We start from the raw sequence: 15,837 nt of genomic DNA, 5'->3' as shown, positions 1-15,837 counted from the left end.
AACGGTGTACATCACTGTCACAGCATTGTCAGTTCAGCCTTTTCTATTGTGTTTAACCCGAGTGACCGCCCGGCCAGCTGGTGGGTAACAGGCATCTCCGAAAATAAACAGAGCCAGTGAGAGTGAGTGGATTTAAGAAAGTCAGTGACTCAGGTGTGTCGCTTGGTTTGTCATCTGTTTGTGAGACTGGAGGAGACGTAGAAATCGTTTGTTTTAAATCTTCGTTAGGAAGGTTCCTGTTTCTAAAGTTTCTATTGTTTTAGTGCAGGTTTTTGATAATTCTGAGTGGATTTACACAGTACGGGTCAAAATGACCTGCAACAAAATCAATGTCATTTTTTTGTTTTTCAACATAATACAAGGGTTCATTTCCAAAACTTGCATATGATCTTCAATTTGTAGCAGATCCACTATCACACAGCAGCTAGAGCAGTCTCCAGTGGAGGTCAGTCCACTGCTGCCACCTGTGGCCAAGTACCACAGCCTACTGACACATCTGCACCTGCTGCTATGATCACAGTGAGTAGAGGCTGAGTGGCTGCACTAACCCCTGGTACATCTACTCACCAACATGTTGAAAGATGCAATGGCAGCAATGTGGATTGTCAACACTAAAAACAATCAGTAAGCAAAGACAACAGGGATCAATTTTTACTGTTTATTTAGCACCCACAACATTTGTAGTCGCCTTCTGCACAGGGGAAGTCCACACACACTGTGTGGTACCACTTTCCACAGAAGGTGCATTCAGTCTGCAAGACTGAATGAGATCGTCAGAGTCTGACTGTTTATTACTGATCACCTGCTGTACATTCACAGTAACTGCCGTCTCCTTACAAATGTTTATTAGATTAACCACACTTATACAGACTGTATAGAGATAGATAGATATATAAAGGACACAGGCAGACTCTGCTTACAGGATGTGATGTGACAACACTAATGAAATATTGATGTGTCATATTTGTCCAAGGCGTGTTTCATTGTTATGGAAAAAGAGAATATCAAAATCATGATGAACAGGGGTGGTGAGTTCTATGACTTTGTGTATATAATTTGGAATTTTGTACAAATGTAGGCCAATAAAAAAAAATATATGTTATCTTTTTTCTCTTTTTTCAGGGTTTTTTTTGCGCGGCGCACACGGAGACACTTTTGAGGTGTACACGTGTTGTGCAGATGTGTGTCAGGCTGATCTGGCTGTGGGCTGTGGCACTTGGCCAGAGGTGGCGCTGGTTGACTCGAGTCCATGTTAGTGCACAAAGCAAACTGCTCGCTTCACTCTTGCTGTCCTGTGAACAACATCGGCGTGGTGTTAATTGTTTGCTGTTTTCGCGATCGCGTCGCGCGTGAGGATATCACCAGGTAAACTCGCGACATCTTTAAACATTTTGTTGTTCAACAGCATCACGACGGACGGAGTGTGTTTGAGACAACCTCACAAGTGTCACAGGTGACACGTTTGGCGTTTTTTTGCTGGTTTGTCGGTAGCAGCTCCTGAAACGCAAGACTGCCACACATCTGTTCCACCAACGCCAGTAGATCTGGAACACCGGCCACGAAAGGGTTTTGTTTACAGCGTCCGCGTGACGTCAGAGTCAGCTGTGCCTCGCGCAAGCGCTGTCCGCGTGCACGCGCGTGTGTGGATGATTCAGCAGCAGCGGCTCGAGCTCTGAGCATGTGCGGCACAAACAGACTGCACGCGGACAAAAGGCGTTCACGTTAGCGTCTCCTCTCCGTCAGGGCGCGCGGAGGTGATCGTCGGCAGCGCGAGACCCGCCGAGCCCGGGAGGAGCATCCACAGGCCCCACAGCTCAGCGCCGTTTACTGGGACTCTTACCGCCGCCCGGCCTCCAGCACACCGCCAGCGGCCGGATATTACCTCGGCACAGCCCGGCTCACAGCCCCATTGCAGCTCGGCTGTCTTCATCCAGCCGAGCTGCATATTTCCGCATTTCGGCGTCAGATGCTCCGAGTGGTTCGCAGGTGAGTGTGAGGAAACATCTGCTGAGAGGACACACACACACACCCCACGTCCAGTGTGTGCGTGCGTGTGCGTGCGTGCGAGAGACCTGAGGGGCAGACAGATCTGTTTCACAATCAATTAATTACTTAGATTTTCTGTCAGCTGGTCAGGTGTGTAACCTATCTGACGTCAGAAAAGGTTACGGGTTGTTTTTGATCATTTTGTCCTAAAGATAGTTTATTTTAATGAACTGATCGAACAATTAATCGATCAGTCGGTCTCTTTCCGGTGAAGCAATCACTCACACAGCTCAGAAAGTCTCACAGGACGGTGAAACTTTAGTTTGGTGTTGACGTCACACAGCAGTTATCATCACCGGCTAAACTAACCTGGTAATAACCTGGTAATAACATAACTGCTCTCTGTATTACTCAGATCAGCTGATTGATTAGTGTGCTGTTTATAAAACATCAGATGTTTTTACTGCAGCAAACCGAAGACTAATTGATTATTCAGTTAATCAATGCTCAGCTGATTTCTTTTATTGATCAGTTGGGTTAGTTAAGGTAAACGCTTGCCTACAAAGAGCCAATCAGCAGCTGATGTGGGAGTCATAACAGCCAATCAGATTCAGGCACAGAACAGACCGCTGAGGTGAAGTCACCAAACTTGGGCTCGATTCCAGTTTATTGTAGGAATGAAATATCAAGTTGAATTCATTTATAAATCACACATTGTGGAGTGCCCACTCCGGGTCGGGGATGAGTTCCTGCCCCAAGTGGAGGAGTTCAAGTATCTCGGGGTCTTGTTCGCGAGTGATGGGAGAAGGGAGCCGGAGATCGACAGACGGATTGGGGCTGCAGCTGCTGTAATGCGGACGCTGCACCGGTCCGTCGTGGTGAAGAGAGAGGAGCTGAGTGTAAAAGCGAAGCTCTCAATTTACCGGTCGATCTACGTCCCTACCCTCACCTATGGCCACGAGCTGTGGGTAGTGACCGAAAGAACGAGATCGCGGATAGAAGCGGCGGAAATGAGCTTCCTCCGAAGGGTGGCTGGCCTCTCCCTTAGAGATAGGGTGAGAAGTTCGGCCATCTGGGAGGGGCTCAGAGTAGAGCAGCTGCTGCTCCACATCGAAAGGAGCCAGCTGAGGTGGTTCGGGCATCTGACAAGGATGCCCCCTGGGCGCCTCCTGGGTGAGGTGTTCCAGGCATGTCCCACCGGGAGGAGGCCCCGGGGCAGACCCAGGACACGCTGGAGAGATTATATCTCTCGGCTGGCCTGGGAACGCCTTGGTATTCCCCCGGACAAGCTGGAGGAGGTGGCTGGGGAGAGGGAGGTCTGGGCCTCTTTGCTTAGGCTGCTGCCCCCGCAACCCGACCCCGGACAAAGCGGATGATGATGGATGGATGGAAGGATGGACATTTGTTTATTTACTTTAAGCTCAAGTTCTGCCTCCTAACGAGCTGCAAGCACTAAGTTAATAACATGGAAAGGTTCAGCTTCCCCTTTCTGAGTAAGTTTCATTCAGTGGATCCAGACGTGTGTGATGGTGATGATTTATTGACTGCTCGGTGCTAAAGCACACAGACAGGAAACATGGAGTTTGATTTTCCCCGTCAGCATGAAGAGAAAGTACAGCAGGCCTCAGCAGTGAGAGTCTAATACATCATCCGGGCATTTAACCTGAGTCTTAAACTGGAGCACGAGCCCCGGAGTCTGCAGTCATGGAGGAAAGGCAGCGCGTGTACTGTGAAGTGAGCTGATGTGGGTTGGTCGGCAGAATCAGGTGTGAAAGCAGCTGCAGAGGCGAGTCCCCTGCTGCTCTGTGGCGCTCTCGCTGCCAGCTTCAGCAGCTCTCTGAGGGAACCTGCTGACACCGAGACCGATGGCAGGAGTCCAGTCTGTCTGCCCATCTGTCTCTCTGTGTGGCGTTTCCACCCGGCTGGACTTCATTCCTGCCTTTCTCCTCCTCGCCCTCTCCCTCTGAGACGAAGAGCCCGACGGATAACGGAGAGGGGATGAGTCACAGCACAGAAAACAGAAGCCCTGCTGGTGCTTTCATTAGTTTTGTGCCTCCTGTTCAGGTTTTTGTTCACATACCAATGAAACAGAAGCTAGTTTCATAGACGGGTCCCGGCCTTTTGTGTCTGTAGCCCGCTCTCACCCCTGAGGAAGACAAAGGAGCTGCAGAGGGAGGAGTTTGGATCCAGCTGATCAAACATTAATTGTTTCCAGACTGTTGGATGAATAATTGAAGTGGAAGGTGTAGTCCTACCTGCAGCCTGAGCAGGTTTAACTTTGCTGTTTCAAAGTTGTTTCCTCAGGCTAATGTTTTCCATCAGGCCTTCAGCACAGATGGCATAGTTAGTGTCCTCTGTGGGCTGGCAAATCAAGATAGTGGAGTCCCCGTGTTAGATGAAAACAAGTTTGTGTGTGCGTGTTGGAGGCCGAGCCGCTCTGCTGGGGTTTGGATGGAGGTCACCTTGGTGTCGACCCAAAGATTAAAATCGTGCTTGCTGAGGCAGCATTTTGTAACGTGTTATGTATCAATGAAAGAAAATGAGCATTTAACTCCAACTTTTATTTTTTAAAAGGAATTCCCCCCAAAGGTCAGCGTTACATCTGACCTTCTCTGATTTGATCTCAGTCCTCATCATCCTGTGTCATCTTTGTAAATGAAATCTGAGCTTTTTGTTTCACTGGTGGAAACTTTCTTCTGCATGTCGGAGCTCAAATCGCAGCTCTGGTCGTGCGTTGGTGCCAAGCTAATGCTAACAGCGGATGGCGGTGTCTCTCTGTGCAATCCTCGTCCTCCGCCGTGAGCTTGTTGGAGCGATATCTGATGCCCTCTCCGTCTGTGCTGATGGAGGTCAGCAGCAGGAAATGTTTGGTGAATCTGTGGATCTCTAGCTGGGTGGTGTCTGCCTGCTGCTTCCTCACTGATCAGATCATGTGAGCCGAGCTCGGCGAGGACGAGCGTGGAGGAAACGGAACATGTAAACAAAGGCTGATGTAAGTGTAGCTATTCATGCAGAAACAAATTACATCAGGACATGAGAAGGGTTCATGTGGAAAATTCATTCCTTTTAAAGTTTAAAGAAAATCAGTGAGACTGACTCCAAGAAGCCAGAAATCTTTATTTATTGAATTCATTTTTTAACTGCTTAGAAAAAATGAACCCAAAAACAGAAGAAAATACAATCTCTGAAAAACGAGCAGTAAAAAGAATATATGTCTGGAAATAAAGTGGAAATTGACTTAAAAATATTATTAAAAAGCATGAAAAACGAATCTAAAATTAAATTAATGGGAAATAAAAATTACTTTTTAAATCAAACGTGGCCGAAAAATATGAAGTAAATATTTCCTAATAAATACTGAAACATTCTCAAATAAATAAAAAACAAAAATAAACGATATAATAAATAGAAGAGGAAAGAAAACAGAGTCCAGGTTTAGAATATGATAAACATGGAATATTTTTAACTAATATATTGTTAGTTTATTTATATTGTACAATAATAAAAATATTTTGTAACATTAATATGTAACAAATCTAATATACACATCATGATACATACATGATAAAAGTATTCTTAATGTTTAATTCTAAAGACTCAAACATTCAAAATGTGAAAAATCCAGTTTAAAAATGTTTAAACTATTACAACTTTAATCCCTCAGGTTTGTGAAAGCTGCGTCTGAGCTGCTGATCTGCAGAAGTGTTTCCTGTTGCTGTGACGTGGTCTGGATTGGGGGGCGGGGGCTGCAGACAGAGTTGGGGAGGATGGAGTTGACATGGGGAAGGTGGAGGCGAGCGACCTCCAGGCAGCACGAGCAGCGTTCAGCTCCTGACAGGAAATCCAGCACCGGCTGCTGACTGACGGCTAACGAACAGCCCGCGCTGCTAAACGCTGATCAAACTTTATTGACACAGAGGCGATAAACACAGATGGAGTCAGAGAACAGCAGAAACCAATCAAAACATAAATATTTATTTATTTTTAATACGACTAAAAATAAAACAAAACATAATAAAAACAAAAAAAGAAAAATTCAAAGATTAAAAAATAAAGTTTTAAAAGAAATGTAATAAAATGACATGACAAAATCAGATGATCACACGCTAAACAAATGAAAACAGAATAAATGATAAAGTACAATAAAATATTATTCATTATATAATATGAATGTAATAATAAGTAAAATAGCATCAGTTTCCTTCCACAGATCCATGTCAGGCTCACAGAGGACCTGTTGAGTTAGTAACGAGTCGCTTTCTTCAGATAGATGAAACGTGTTGTTTCTCAGAGGGAGACTCTGACGGGCTCTTCCTGTTTGGGGGAGAAAATACTGAAATATTTTATATCTCTTTCAGTCTTTTGAAAGAGCTGAGGAGACGAGCACAGAAAGCTGTCGATGCTTTAAACAACGACCAGCACAAACACATTTGTTTATGAAAATGACGAGAATCTCCTCGTGGATCCTCGCTGCCGTCACCGCCCGCTGGAGACCAGTCAGACCTGAAATCCCACGACACCGTCATCAGTGTGACTTCAGACTGAAAACTGTCTGTGGGAAAAGTTTACACATCCTCCGTGTGTGTCTGTGGTGGACGAGGGTGTGTTTGTTGGTCTAACAGCCACCCGGGCGGGGCTCTCCTGCTGTGTGTTTGCCTGCGTGGAGGTGGTAGAACCTCAGGCAGTTAATAGTTGACACAAGGCAGGATGATCCAGGAACTCACGTTCACGCCACGTTCTGATCCTACCACCTGAATGTTGCCATGTTTCCACGTCTGGTGTTAAACGTGCTGAGCCTGTGAACCGCAGCCTCAGCTTCCTGTTCTCAGCTGAGTGGGTCCCACCCGGTGGGGTCTGCAGCTGCTGCAGCCCTGCTTCAAGCTTTCATGTGCTGTGTGTTCAGAGAAGCTCTTCTGCAACCTGCCTCCATTCATGTGCATATTAAAAAGCTAATTATTTAAAATAGTTTTTGCTGTTTTGATCAGTTTTTCGTATTTTTGAATAAATGTAAATTTTGTGCATAATGTTAATTTGTTGTTAAACTGTTTTAGGTGAATGTAGGAAAATAAATACACAATAAATGACTAAACTCCTCATATAACTCCAATATTTTCCAACAGCTGCATAGTTGGTAGCAGCATATGAATAGAAACAAAGCAATAAGCTGTCATCAAAAATGAGCTGCTTATAATAATAATAATAATAATAATAATTCACAAAACAACAGCCAGCAAAGCTGCACGTCAGGCTTTTTGTCCATCACACAGATTTGAATGTTACAGCCTTTAAAATAATAAAGTAAATGAGGTCAGAGTTTTATTAAATTCGTATCTTTCCTGCGTGGAGCGCAGTAATGCGTGCGAGCCCGCCGCTTTCTTTACTGCCCGAGTATCTGGGCTACCAGCGTGGACATCAGGCCTGCAAGAAACCTGCTGCTGAGTCTGTGCGGATCGAATGATGACTCTCACGGCCTGCATCCGAGCGGCAGCCATGAATAATAAAACGGCTCGGCTAAATGTGGCTCTGTTGTTTTGATGGGGAGCTATCCTGACTGAGGAGGAGTCAGAAACCACACCGTGACCTGGACTGACGGAGAAACGATGACTCACTCTGACTTCAGGCTTCATTAGAGAGCCGCTTTCTTACGACAAATTGACAGTCTGGCTCATGTTTAAATGTCATGTCTGTTTAATTCACATGAGCTTGAGATGTGTAGGTCACTTAAACAGGGTTTTATATGTCTGGAAGATTAGTGCAGCTTTTTTGTGCTCAGTGATGGAGGCAGGGCGGAGGAGGAGGTTATGTTAGTCTGCCCTGAGCCAATAACATCTGTCCTCGGGTGATCTGCACGCACGGACGTGGAAATAAAGAGTCGGTGAGCTCAGGAGCATTGTTATTGTTCTAACCGTGCAGACGTGATTATCAGGCTGCCATGTTTATCTGCGCTGCCTGCTTCTCAACAGTCCTGTCCTCATTACCCATAAGGCTTTGCTGTTTGGGGTCAGTTTCATTTGGCACAGTTGGTAAATTTACAGCTGTCCACTGTAAATAAAGGACGGATGTTTTCTCTTGTTGTTCTTTTGGAGCCAGAAGTGACCATATTTGGACAAGAGGGCGGAGTCCCTGTTTTCTTGCTAATGCTAGTTAGCTTGGTTAGCAAGCTGCGTCTTCCCCAAGGTTCCATCTTGGGACCCCCTCTGTTTAACATCTACATGCTCCCACTGGCACAGATTATAAAGAACAACAAAATAAACTATCACAGCTATGCAGATGACACACAAATATATATCACAATGTCACCAGGAGACCGAGGCCCTGTACAGGCTCTTGGTAAATGCATTGAGGAAATTAATGACTGGTTGTGCCACAATTTTCTCCAGCTAAACAAAAACAAAACTGAGGTAATAGTCTTTGGAGCCAAAGAAAAACGATTACAGGTCACCAGAGAACTTCAATCTATACATCTAAAAACCACAAACCAGGCGAGAAATTTGGGTGTAGTGATGGATGCAGACCTAAACTTAGAAAAACACATTAAGACAATAACAAAGTCAGCTTACTATCACCTCAAGAATATATTCAAGGATAAAAGATCTGATGTCTCAACAGGACCTGGAAAAACTAGTCCATGCATTCATCTTTAGTAGGCTTGATTACTGTAACAGCATCTTTACAGGTCTACCTAAAAAATCAGTCAGACAACTACAGCTCATTCAGAACTCTGCTGCTCGAGTCCTCACTAAGACCAAAAAAGTGGACCACATCAGTCCAGCTCTGAGGTCTTTACACTGGCTGCCTGTACGTCAGAGGATAGACTTTAAAGTTCTGATGCTGGCCTATAAAGCTCTGAATGGTTTAGGACCAAAATACATCAGTGACCTCCTGACCCAGTATGAACCTTCCAGATCCCTCAGGTCATCTGGATCCGGTCTTTTATCAGTTCCCAGAGTCAGAACCAGACACGGAGAAGCTGCATTCAGCTTTTATGCTCCTTATATCTGGAACAAACTCCCAGAAAGCCTCAGATCAGCTGAAACACTCAGTTTATTTAAATCCAGGTTGAAGACTCACCTGTTCTCAGCTGCATTTGAATAAAGCACCAAATCCACACTTTTAAGCTTAAATTTCAAAACTTAAATTTAACTACTGATTTTATCTGTTTTGATTTTATATACTGTGTTTGTTTGTTTGTTTGTTAAGTGGGTTTAGAGCTCTGGGTAGCTCCCCAGCTGGGTCTAGAGAGTATTTTAAATTCAGGGAATTTAAAATAGAAAGTAGCTCGTCCACAGAAGGACTGGTAGCTCCCCTTACGATAAGGGTTCAGATCGCGCGAACAGGTGTGAAATGTGTGTGTTTAGTTAGTTTGTTTGTTTGCTTGTTTTAATCAATTTTAAATCATGCTTTTTATTTGTTTTTGTTTCTAATGTCTCTGTAAAGCACTTTGAATCACCTTGTTGTTGAATTGTGCTATACAAATAAACTTGCCTTGCCTTACAGACTGTGCAAGCGTGACGCAGACACAGTTATCTGCTAATTAGTGCTCAGCAACATCCAAATAATAAAACACTGGAGCTCGGACTTCTTGGACGCTCTGAGTTCACAGCAGCCATATTATTAATCAGCTAATTGCATTAGAAGGAAAGGCTAGCAGACCGCTAGCAGCTAAAGTCACTTGTGCCGCCATCTACCTGCATACTAAGTGAGATTTAATAATGAACTAGCTTTAGAGCTAGCTACATTCATATCAGGCTGTAAATGTGTTTATTAGCGAGCCACAAGTGGACATTAGGAGAATTACAGTTTTTGTTGATGCACATGAAGTAGTTCATCACCAGCTAGTCGGACTCCTGAAAGCTCGAGGAGCTCAGATATGTCCTGCTGTTTTTTCCTCACCTGGACAGACGTGGGGAACCCCAGCAGCAGAGTTCAGATAAACCTGTGAGTGTTTCTGGTGTAACAACAGCAGCAAGCGTGTCCTCGTGAGTGCAGTTACATCACATCTGGCCTTTAAACCCTCCACAGCAGCACACAGTTCTCTTTATCTTTAAGAAGGCTCAGAGGCAGAGCGTTCACATGCAGTCTCTCCTGTTGTTATTTGAAGCAATTTAATAGGTCAAATATTACATAACAGACTCAGGCACTGAACGCAACGTGTGAATGAGGTGTTGTTTTTTAGCATCTTACAGAGAAGGAGGTTTTATTGACACATTCGTTTATGCAGGCAGGCCAGTGAAGTGAAGCTTTGTTTCCTGTGTCATAAGCGGTATAACACGGTGTAGCAGCAAAACATACCTGTAACTAACAGTTACATGCAAAACGCAGGAAAACTTCAAATAATGTTCTGCACTGTACAGATTATTACCCTTTGCAAAATAAAATGAAAATTCAAATGTAAACCTTACTTTTTGTTTTTTGAAACTCAAGTTATGTGTAGTAAAAGTAGCATTTCTCTAATTATAGTCTTTAGATTCCATATGACGTGAAAAATAAGAGGACCTAAACTCGAACCCTGAGGAACTCCGCTGTTTTATATTTTGTCCACCAGCTGCTGGTGGTGATGTGATGTGTTCAGGTTAGCCTTGTAATCAATGTAAAATAGAAAAATACCCTGCGATACCTTCTTTTGTTGTGCTTGTTGGTCAGGCTGAGAGTAACAATTGACTGATTATGGAAGATGATCCTGCTGCAGGAGCTGCAGATTCATTAAAATTCTCTCCTTTTAATGGATCGTCTTACTTTTTGTGACTTTTTGTACTTGCTGTCAAAGATTTGTGGTGTCACGTTTCGTGCACGCAGCGAGCTGCATCCACACCATCTGTTGTGTCGCGGGTCCATCTGTGAGCTCTTCTCCAGCAGCTTTTGGCCTTTCTCACTCCGAGTGTGAATGAAATCTGACCCCGTGGAGCGGAAACGTTCACCTGAGAATCTGAGAGAGAGCGCCGTCTGTCAGGAGACGACGAGGTCGTCGTTCCTGTGAAATAAACCCAGACGGGAAATAAACAGACTCTCGGACGTCTGACTCAGAAGTTATTGCCCATTTTCAATCAATCAATCAATCAATTTGAAGCTGGAATGATTAGTTGATCAATAATTTGATAAATGACAATGTTTTAGTGAGTCATTGTCATTTCTGTCCAATAATAATAGGAAAGCCACATATTTGCATAGTTTCGCACCTCATTTAGATGATTTACAAACTGTGCAGTCAAAATTTAACGTCCGTGCACTAAATGTCTGAATTTGTATAAAACAGTGATGAGTTTTGGCCCTGCTTCATTATACATGAAGTATTCTTTGGTTTGTGGCATGCATGGGTGCTTTTTGGTGGGTTTGGGGATTTCGATAAACCATAAATGAATATATTCCTTTATAATCTCCAGATTATTTGATGATGCCAATACTGACTGTTTGCAGCGGACCCCCTGCTCAGGACAGCGGTCCACAGTGATAAGTAAAGTAGCTGCGTGCGTCCTGGCTGAACTGATTTCAGATTAATCGTTGTAGGACCTGCGTCCACATATGTGGACGTCACATTTTGGGTTATTTAGACCAAAATACTCAATTTTGCTCTACAAGGGCCTGATATCCACTTACGAGGACATTATGCTGCTACTGTTCTATCAAAATATTAAACGCATATCCTCGTATGTGGCTCATTTTTTTCTTAGAAACAAAAATCAGGTGAAAAAAAAAATCAGGTAATTCTTTGTTTTTATATTCATCGGGTCCCAATCAGCCTAAATATCAAAGAGAAATTAAAAATGCTGCTGTGGAAGAGTTCGGGTCTTAGGAGGTTAAAGATGGATGTGTTTGACCTTTCCTGGCCGTCTCGCCGCCAGCCCTCGATTCCTCTCAGCTGAGTGAGCGGAGAACTGGAGCATGAAGACATCGATAGCTCAGAGCATGGCTGCATGGACGTACAGTAGAGGAAGAGGAGGGGGAGTAAGAGCGGGGGGGAGTCAAAGGAGGAGGCGGCGGCTGGTGAAGGGAAACAAAAGATGCTGTTTCATCTAGATTTTCACTTCAGTTATAATTTTTCTGTAACATCCAAAGTTTGTGCAGATATGGAATTAAAACCATCTCAGACACGAGACCTCGCAGCGTAGCTACGCCCTCAGCGTGCGTGCTCTCGTTCTCTGACGGTTTTCCATTCAGTTACAGAGCTGAGTATGTTCAAGTAGGGCTGCACGATTTTGCATAAAATGAGAATCACGATTTTTTTGGCTTAGAATTGAGATCACGATTCTCTCACGATTTTTTTTCCAGTGTAAATATTTATTGCACTTATTAACTGCACATCAACTTCTAACAGTGAGACTGAACATAAAAACAATAAATAAACATAAAAACAACAAAATGTTGTACTGCTTGAAATTCCGTCTCCACCGTTGCTCGACGCTGCGTGTACAGAGCAGGTAGTGCAACAATAGAAAAATAGTTGCGGGACGGCACTGTGTAGCGTTTGTCTAGGGTGTTGATCATTTTCCTAAATCCCTCGTTTTGCACAGTGTTGATGGAGCCATATCTTTGGTCAGGTGATAAGTGATAGCCTCCGTAATTCTTTGTGCCTGCGGGAGTTCGACGTGTATAGGGAAGCGCTGTATAAGGTTCCCGTTATTGATGTTTGGGTGGTTGACCGGGACGGATTTTCTCCTGTCACTTTCTCGTCATCCCTGACGTGCTCTCCGTTGTTTTTCCTGCTAATTTTAGCATCACACGGCACAGCTTCTGTATCACGTGGTATAAGGCTCCGCCCTTGTCATTTGTTGAGCAGGAAGAGTGAGCGCTTGTTTTCATGCAGAGTACGTCCCGGATCAAAATGCGGTACAATCGTCGTCGTCTTTTTTTTTTTTTTTTTTATAATCGTTGTCATTTGGAAATGAGATCGCACATAAGTATGAATCGAGATCGCGATTTTCTAACGATTAATCGTGCAGCCCTATGTTCTAGTGTGTTTCTCTCTGCTGTCCATTAAGCACATCCGTCTGGATTCACAGAGGCGCTCAGCACCTGTTTGTAGCTGCAGATGTCTTTTCTGATCGTTTCACTGATTGTTGGAGCTTCAGAAGATAAACGCTGGATGCTGATTCCCAGCAGCTCTGTTTTCTGGCTCATCTTCTGTGAACTGCATTAGTGAAAGTGACTCATAAGCACAGTACAGTCAGTCTCGGGCTCAGATCACCCCGGTATCCTTCATGGATACGCTCTGTCGATAACAAAGCCGTCAAGGTCAGGACACGTAAGCAGCACTCGGGCTTCTCTGCAGATTTCAGATCCAGACTCGGAGTTTAATGGAGAGCTGCTCAGATCATTTCCAGCTCTGTGTTCGTATCCTGGGCCTCCAGGAGCAGCTTTGCATCACTGACACTTTTAAAACTTCCTTTTATGCAAAGTCTTCTCTGTTTTCTATATAAATGAATGAAGGTAACTGCCGGTCCATGATTCACTGGCTTCAGCTCCAACACGAGCAGCTCAGATTCACCGATGATGGCAGACACCTCAGCACTCAAACATCGTCTTTGGGGGGAAAGCTGCACGTTTGGTACGGAGCCCACAGGAAGCTGCAGCTGAAATGGTGCAAAGTTCCGACAGGTTTGCAGTGAATGAAGTTACGTAAACTGGAACAATGGAGCAAACGTGGCGCTGCCTGTAATCCAGCCTCAGAGGGAGTGCTGTATTTCTCGAAGCCCACTTTTAACTGTGCATTAGTCCACTTGTGGTGCTCTGCTAACACTACGTGTGGGAATTTGAAGGATACGGGCGTCTGTAGTTTTTGGTGCTGAGAATGGTTTTTATCTTTGCTCTTGTGAGGTTTGCTGCTGTAATCAGAGTTCACTCGTTTCTTATCCAAACGAACAAACAGCGAGTTGACTTTACACCTGGATTTTCATTCATTAATTCAAATGGACTCTGTGGCTCACAGCCAAACAGCCGAGGCCTTATCCACACCGCTCACACTCTGAGCTGACTTATCCTCCGTGTGTTTGCTTCTCTTATCTTAAACACACTTGGTCATCCGGCTTAAATCTCGCCTGTAAGTCATCCAGCAGCCTGACACCAAACTGGATTATGTGTGAGGCTCTAAAGACCCACGCAGAGAGGTCGGGGAACACCAGCGAGCACGGTGTCTTTATCTTGTGTGTTCAGTTATCTAACATGTGTCCTGGACTGTGGACGCTGACCACAATGTAAAACTACTACAGCTGTGTTTTTGATTGATAAGCACTCGTTTTGATCCGTTCGGACACAAAAGTCATTGCTGAATGGGAACTAATGGTTGAGAGAATCATCAGTCATCAGAGGTTCAGGAACCACTGTGAAACACTGTGATAAAGGGCCCGTGTTTCATTTCCAGCCCCACGTTTTTGTTCCTGAACCCTATGAAGGTAGCTTTGCATGATTCACAGTTGGAAATAAGCCTTTTTCCTCTCATGCTGGGCCTTGCTGCACTCAGTTGTGTCTGAAAACCGCACTTCCCTGTTATCCAACTTTCTTCTGACAGACTTTTCTTTGTAAACTTGAGATATGAACATCAGGTGGGCGGAGCTTGTGAGTGATCCCCTCTCTGAGGTCACACGGAGTCAACAGTAGAACAAGCAGTGCACAGTTGTGTGTTTTGAGTAGTGTGCAGTCTGAGCATAAACAGCTCACTGTTTGAAACTCTGGCATGTTTAATATGAATGTTTGTACAGGAACCATGAAGTGTTCGGAGCATCAGTGCCAGCACAACACTGTCAAACATTCTGTGGGTCGGGATTGTTGCTCAGCTCAGTTTCAACTTGAAGAGAATCCAAATTAACAAGAGGCCCAGTGATGGAGAGATGCTGATAAATAACACAGGATGAAGAGAGAGAGACACAGTGTGCAGACACAGACGAGAGCGAGGAGAGAGGATCTCATTATGATTCTGCCCTGACCTCGTTCATCAGTCTTCATTCCTCCTGTGTGTCCTTGGTATCGCAGCAGTGCTTCTGCTGCAGTACAGCTGCACTCAGTCCTGCTCGCAGCACTTCAGAGGACTTTACACCAGCTTACATTCAATGCTTCAAGTCGTGGATTTGTCCTTTGTCCACCAAAGAGAAGTCGAGTCCCCACAAAGTGACCGACAGTTTTATGTCCCCACAACATTGGTAATACAAACGTACATGCGCGCGCACACACACACACACACACACACACACACAGGAGGACAGTACTGCTGCAGGCTTTGTGACATCATCATGACTGGAGTTTTTTGAGGACGTGGCTACGTGTCAGTCAATGTGACACAAGTGTAGAAAAACTCCCACCTGAACAGTTAATCGGTCTTCATCCCTAATCTCACCAGCCTGCAGCTGAAGCAGCACATGAATCATGTGACCTTAATCTGCACGTTAACCTTTTCACACTTATTTACCATCAGATGATGAAAACATGAGCGCTGCCCTGGTTACCTTTTTTAGCTCCACAGTAATAGTCCAAGCTTTGCCTTTGTGAGCACAACTCAACTACCTCGCAAGCTAACGGAAGCCATGGTTACCATTGTTTACATCCCCATGCTAACGTTAGCGCAGCACTCAACCAGCAAACAGCAGCGAGGGCACCCTTAGAGGAGCTCCTGGTGGGTGGACACTACACTGATCCACCGGGCGACCTCGTGTGTCACCTTTCCATCACTCGTGACCGTGACACACTTAAACTTCCCCCACAGAAATTCATCCTCAAAGCAGAAGCAGTAACGCGAACCTGCTGCTGGAAAAAGTGGATTTAGTATTATATTTACATTGATGATGATGAGAGCGTGAGATGCGGCGCTGTGCACAGAGTCTTCTACCTGAATTATTCATAAACCTTTATTCTGTGGATAAAATA

General features: G+C 44.6%; 1 protein-coding gene across 1 annotated transcript in view; it reads left to right on the top strand.

Annotated features, from left to right (window-relative positions):
- Nucleotides 1-1,199: 1,199 nt before the first annotated feature.
- Nucleotides 1,200-15,837, top strand: part of ccser2b (coiled-coil serine-rich protein 2b) — a gene marked incomplete in the record, with an annotated part of 59,438 nt that continues 44,800 nt past the window's right edge. Inside the window, 1 exon segment of the mRNA XM_014336771.2 lies at nucleotides 1,200-1,986.

The sequence above is a fragment of the Haplochromis burtoni genome, unplaced genomic scaffold (assembly GCF_018398535.1).
Source record: "Haplochromis burtoni strain Fernald_Lab_line unplaced genomic scaffold, NCSU_Asbu1 Contig_148, whole genome shotgun sequence".
NCBI classification, from domain to species: Eukaryota; Metazoa; Chordata; class Actinopteri; order Cichliformes; family Cichlidae; genus Haplochromis; species Haplochromis burtoni.
The sequence above is the reverse complement of the archived record's forward strand: the minus strand, read 5'-3'. Positions and strand labels throughout refer to the sequence as shown.